Genomic DNA, 7,221 nt, shown 5'->3' with positions numbered 1-7,221 from the left:
ATAAATTTAAAACCGATAAACTTATTTAGCAATTATTGTTTTAGGTAGTAGGTTGGCCAAGGCACCACCGCTAGAGAGTTATTGGGTCCTTTGACTGGCCAGACAGTTATACAGCGGTTCCTTATTTCTGGTTACGGCTCGTTTCATATTTGCCGACACATACACAGGATATTCTGACCTATTTTATACCCATTCTCCTCTTTCTTCATACACCTGACAACACTGAAATTACCTAACAATTCTTCTTCTCTCAAGAGGTTAACAACTTCACTTTAATTGTTCAGTGGCTACATTCCTCTTGGTAAGCGTAGAAGAGACTCTTTAGCTATGGTAAGCAGCTCTTCTAGGAGAAGGACACTCCAAAATCAAACCATTGTTCTCTAGTCTTGGGTAGTGCCATAGCCTCTGTACCATGGTCTTCCACTCTCTTGGGTTAGAGATCTCTTACTTGAGGGTACAATCGGACACAATATTCTATCTTGTTTCTCTTCTAGTTATTTTGAAGATTATATAGTTTATATATACAGTATATGGAAGATGTATTTCTCGTAGTTTATTTCCCTCTTGGAGCCCTTAGGCTTGTAGTGTCCTGCTTTTCCTGCTTATAAAGTGGTAATAATAATAATAATAATAATAATAATAATAATAATAATAATAATAATAATAATAATAATAATAATAATAATAATAATAATAATGGAGTTTTCATGCTATGTAGATTTGTTAATCGTATCACATTTCAATATTACAAATTATATTGAACAAAAATCATAGCAAGCAAATTACGTTGTAATCCCATTTAAATTTTGCCCCAGATACTGAACAGAACAAAACCCCACATCAGAGTTATCTGAGAATTGATCTTACTCCCTCGAAAATTTTATTGTCACGTGACAAGTCTTTCAACACAAGATTTAATCTCCTTAAAAAAGGTCGTATCGAAATAAATTCACGGAAGTAAACAAAAGGGCTTAATTTAGCAACAGGAATATCCGCATGACCAGTTAATGAATAAACATTAAAAAAAAATACGAATGATACTGACATTTACATCTGAAGTTGATACATACACTGACTGCGGTATTAAATCAAAAATTGTCTTTATTAATGCATTAGAAAATACACTCCTAGAATATAGGACCTGATATATATATATATATATATATATATATATATATATATATATATATATATATGTATATATATACATATAATATATATATATATATATATATATATTGAAAACCCACCTAATTTAAAACACTAATCTAGCTCCACGGTAATAATACATATGAAGTTATGGTCCACATTTTCTGCCGTCGAAATCTCTCTTTAGATTATTGATGATTTGCCATTGTATGTCTAGAAACCCATCTCTCTCTCTCTCTCTCTCTCTCTCTCTCTCTCTCTCTCTCTCTCTCTCTCTCTCTCTCTCTCTCTCTCTCTCTAGATTGATCATATTTCTAATTAAAACTTAAGCAATCTGCACTGACATTCACAATAACTAAATCAAATGTAGCAGTTTCATAAAATAATTACATTTCTGCATAGAAAACTAATTCTCAATTAACATTATTGAAAGATAATCTCCGAACTTTCCCATTATTTTGACTACTAAATCAATTTTGGCCTTTGATATGTAATTTGTCTTCAAATTGATATATATTAAAGGAATTAATTATTTTGTGATTATTATGATAATGGTAATTACAGTTACAGTTAACACTATATATATAAATCTGTTCAAGGAGTCACCTAGAGAAGATCACTTCAAATCAGAGGATACGAGGGAAATGCTCTTAAGAAATTCTGTCCATCCCATGAAATATAACCGTAATGTGCCAATATAATTACCTATTAAGGAAGAAAAAACGAATACTATAAGAGAAAGACCAGGAAAGTAGTAACATTCACAAATAAGTTATATCGTCTCCTAAATGGTATAATGGGAAATGTAAATGAAAAAGAGGCTATTAGAGGGGTATAGCAACCAGGAACTAAAAAATAATTTCCTAGAGTTCTTTAAAAACAAAATAGGAAATATAATTATGTCATTTACAAATGTTCAGATTAGTGCCACACCAGATACCCAGTTAAAATTAACAAGATTCAATAATATAACACAAGACGATGTTACCAGGATATCAAGAGAGCAAAGACAACTAAGTGTGCGATCGATCTAATGCCAATATCCGAGATAATCACAAGAATAGCAAATCCAAGAATCGATGATTGTAGGTTTCCCAAATTTGAGAAAGTGGCCACAGTTACACTGGTTCTCAAAAGTGCTCTAGATTATCAGGAATTTAGTTTATATAGATCTATTTCGAATATGTTCATTATTTCAAAAGTGCTAGAATAAGTAATTCTTGAACAACTGATTAGTCACTTAGAAGGAATAGGAGCTTTGCCAGACAACCCGTTTACAGAAAATTATACTCTACGGAGACAGCTATATGTTCTGTTTTATGTGATATACTGAACATGATGGATGAGAACAAATGTGGTATTCTTATTATTATTTGCTAAGCTACAACCCCGGTTGGAAAAGCAGAATGCTATAAGCCCAAGGGCTCCAACAAGAAAAATAGCTCTGCGAGGAAAGGAAATAAGGAAATATACTACAAGAGAAGTTTAAGAATAACATTAAAATATATATATAATATATAAACTATAAAAACTTCAAAATAACAAGAGGAAGAGAAATAAGATAGAATAGTGTGCTCGAGTGTACCCTCATTCAAGAGAACTTTGCCCCAAGACAGTGGAAGACCATGGTACAGAGGCTATGGCACTACCCAAGACTAGAGAACAATGGTTTGATTTTGGAGTGCCCTTCTCCTAAAAGAGCCGCTTGCCACAGCTGAAGTCTCTCTTCTACCTTTACCAAGAGGAAAGTAGTTACTGAACAATTACCCAGCAATAGTTAACTTCTTAAATGAGGAATAATTGTTTGGTAATCTCAGTGTTGTCAGGTATATGAGGACAGAGGTGAATGTGTAAAGAATAGGCCAGACTATTCGGTATATGTGTAGGCAATGCAAAAAAAAGGGCAGTAACCAGAGAGGGATCCAATGTGAAACGGCCTGGCCAATCAAAGGACGCCATAACTCTCTAGCGGTAGTATCCCAACGGGTGGCTGCTTTTGATACAGTTGTAGAACTCCTACTAAATTATTTACGGTCCATCGATATTGAAGATCAAGTCTCCGAGTATCTAAAAGACTACTTGGTTAACAGAAACTACAAATCAAAACTCTTATTCATCATATAGCTATTAAACAGAGGGGTACCCCAGGGAAGTGTAGGGAGCCCAATCTTAACATGTAACTATACTATTAGTCTACCAAAAATTACTACAGAGTCATGAAGTTTAAACTATCTGCTGACGATACACAATTTTACTCATCCATAACTTATATAGATGATACTGCTGAAACTCTAAACCGAATTCTTACCAGTGTTAGGGGATGGATGACAATTAAACAACTGAAACTAAATGAAAATAAAACTGAGTTTATGATGATTGGAAGTAAAACAGCTCAAGAAACTTGGGCGACATCCAAATAAATATCAATATCAACTAGGTCCCCATATTATTATTATTAGTATTATTATTATTATTATTATTATTATTATTAGTATTATTATTATTATTATTATTATTATTATTATCAATAGCTAACCTACAACCCTAATTCGATAATGAGGATGTTATAAGCTCAAGGGCTCTAACAGGGAAAAATAGCCCAGTGAGGAAAGGAAACAAGGAAATAAATAAACTACAAAGGACATAATGAACAATTAAGAGAAAATATTTTAATAACAGTAACAGCATTAAGAAAGATCTTTATACAAAAACTACACTGTTAAGAAATACGTAATTTTAATCGGAAATTCTCCGTAAAAATATACTGTTCTTAGCCGTATTTCAGTAAAATACAGTCGACCATAACTTTTACCCTATTTTGTTATTATTCTTTACCGGGTTGGTGACCGTAGCATCACTCCTTAGGTCAATAAATCCGTTTTAAAAACGGCAATTGGCTGGCAAAATTTATTCCAGGATTTTTACGGATTTTTCAGCAAAATTTAAGTGTATAAAAATAGATTTACGTCATCAAGAAAACATTCGCTGCAAGTTTGAACTTTAGTAGAAGTTCCACCGATTCAACTAACTGATTAGTAAGATAATTCTACAATCTGATCATAGTTGGAATAAAACTTCTAGAATATTGTGTAGTAATGAACCTTATGATGGAAAAGATATGACTATTAGAATCAACTGCTTGTCTAGTATTACGTGCAGGATGGTACTGTCCGGGAAGATCTGAATGTAAAGGATGATCAGAATTATGAAAAATCTTATGCAACATGCATAATGAACTAACTGAACGAAGGTGCCTCAAATTAATAGCTAGATCAGGAATAAGTAATTTAATAGACCCTAAGTTTCTGTGCAACAAATTAAGATGAGATTCTGCAGCGGAAGACCAGACAGGAGAACAATTCTCGAAATTTGGCAGAATGAAATAATTAAGACGTCTTCAGAAAAGATTGATCACCGAAAATTTTAAAAGACTTTCCCAATAAGAGTTGAGGAAGTTACAGACCCGTTGTGTTTCTAAAATGTAAATTTGCTATCAAGAATCACACCTAAAATTTTCAGTCATAGAGTTAAAGAAACATAATTATCAATGTTGAGATCCGGATGTTGAGGAGCCACTACCCTCGACCTACTTACAATCATGCTCTGAGTTTTGTTAGGATTCAACTTCATACTCCATAATTTGCAACACGGACTAATTCTAGCTAAATCTCTATTAAGGTATTCAGCAAAATTCGTGATCGAGGATACTCCTAGATCACAAATTTTGCTAAATCCCTTAACTGTAACTTGTCTCTCAATGCTCAAATAAATTATGTAATAAAAACCGCTGAATATCATTTTAAAAACATTGCTTTGATAAATAAGTCCTCAGATGAACATTCTGTAAAGAAATATATGATAAACTGTGATTCATTGATACTACTGAATGCTGCAATTCCATCTACCGTAATCTACCCAAATGAGCAACTAAGGAAATTACAGAACGTAATACTAATTGAATTGCACTAGCTGCCTGTTAGGGCAAGAATCGATTTTAAAATATGTTCAATAACCCATCAATAACCCGGACGTCCCAAATATCTAAAATAATTGCTACATATCGTGCAGCCAACAAATCGTGTCGACACGAGAATTGTTACAGAGGGTTTTAAATTGCTGGAACCAAGATGTAAGTCTGCTGTAGGCTCTCAGGCCTTTAAATATGCGGCCCCGAGACTATACAGTAAGCTCCTACGAGACATTATTATCATTATTTGCTAAGCTACAACCCTAATTGGAGAAGCAGGATGCTATAAGCCCAGGGGCCTCAACAGGGAAAATAGCCCAGTAAGAAAAGGAAACAAGGAAAAAAGTAAATATTTCAAGAACAGCAACAACACTAAAATAAATACTTCCTATATAAACTATAGAAACTCTAACGAAACAAGAGGAAGAGAAATTAAATAGAATAGTGTGCTCGAGTGTACCCTCAAGCAAGAGAACTCTAACCCAAGAGAGTGCAAGACCATGGTACAGAGGCTATGGCACTACCCAAGACTAGAGAACAATGATTTGATTTTGGACTGTCCTTCTCCTAGAAGAGCTGCTTACCATAGCTAAAGAGTCTCTTCTATCCTTACCAAGAGGAAAGTGGCCTCTGAACAATTACAGGGCAGTAGTTAACCCCTTGGGTGAAAAAGGTTTGTTTGGTAATCTCAGTGTTGTCAGGTGTATGAGGACAGAAGAAAACCTGTAAAGAATAGGCCAGACTATTCGAAGTGTGTGTAGGCAAAAGGAAAGTGCACCGTAACCAGAGAGAATGATCCAATGTAGTACTGCCTGGCTAGTCAAAGGACCCCTTAACTCTCTAGCGGTAGTATCCGAATAATTGAAGATATTAAGGCTTTCAAGAGGAAACTGGAGACTTTCTTATCCAGCGAGTGCTTAGATAGTGATGATCTAACAGTAAGCGAGCAATACGCATAGTGAAATGTTAAATGCTCCCGAATGGACATCATAAAACAACCGTGGAGGTTCTGTAGAGAGTAGGGTTCCCCTGCTGTACAGAACCCGATAAGCAGCCTTTAAAGTAAAGTACTGTGTAGCCAACAAATCGTGTCGACACGAGAATAGTTACAGATAGTTTCAAATTGGTGGAATCAAGATGGAAGTCAACTTACTGTAGGTTCTAGAGCTTTCAAATATGCAGCGGTCCCAGGACTATACAACAAGCTCCCACTAGACATTTGGAAGACTGAAGATATTTAAGGCTTTCAAGAAGACTTTCTTGTTTTCTAAGTGCTCATATAATGTGAATTTGACAATAATTATTGTGAAATACGGTGTGTAATACTCTAAATACCGAAGAACGTATACAGATGTTTTACGTACATGTAGGGCACATTGTTTCCATGAGTGATAAGGACCAGGAAAACAGCTTTTACAGTAAAGTAATTAATTTTCAAGCGACAACTGCACAGTTGAAAAAAATTATGATTCATCTCATCACTGACAATAACTCCCCAACAAACTAACACCCCCCCCCCTCTCTCTCTCTCTCTCTCTCTCTCTCTCTCTCTCTCTCTCTCTTTTATATATATATATATATATATATATATATATATATATATATATATATACATATAGATAGATAGATAGAATTCACTATGCCTAAAAAATGAATCAAAGAATTGAGCCGATTCCCACTCTGTTGCTCTTATCCTGTCTATTGCTCATACTAAATGATCAAGACATTTTTAACCAGGAACTATTTATGATATTGCTAACACACGAGACTTTTTACGCTTTCAGCCACAGCTAGTTTATGATTTCAAATTTACTCTGACTCGAGAATACAGACATAAGGGGAAATTCGTTTTAAGAAAACGGCTATGCATAAGTCAATACAAAAACAAAATAAACTAAAATTCGTCCATTGAAGGGGACAAGAGTTTATTTCGACTCAAATGTACATATTCATTACAATATCAAGTTTGTCATTAGAATGGTTTTGACGCTAATGCCTGTGACTCGTAAATTTACTATCAAATGTCGAATCACAAATAGTTCTTAACTCTTGAGCAAGAAGATATCGTAGAAAAACTTGTAAATAGGAAAATGAATAAATAAAAG

The 7,221-nt window shown here is 34.2% G+C and overlaps 1 protein-coding gene across 1 annotated transcript in view; it reads right to left on the bottom strand.

The window, feature by feature from the left end:
- Window positions 1–7,221, bottom strand: part of LOC137631087 (uncharacterized) — a 169,392-nt gene that overhangs the window by 161,380 nt on the left and 791 nt on the right.

Source organism: Palaemon carinicauda, chromosome 39 (assembly GCF_036898095.1).
Source record: "Palaemon carinicauda isolate YSFRI2023 chromosome 39, ASM3689809v2, whole genome shotgun sequence".
NCBI lineage: Eukaryota > Metazoa > Arthropoda > Malacostraca > Decapoda > Palaemonidae > Palaemon > Palaemon carinicauda.
This window is presented reverse-complemented; position numbering and strand designations above follow the sequence as displayed.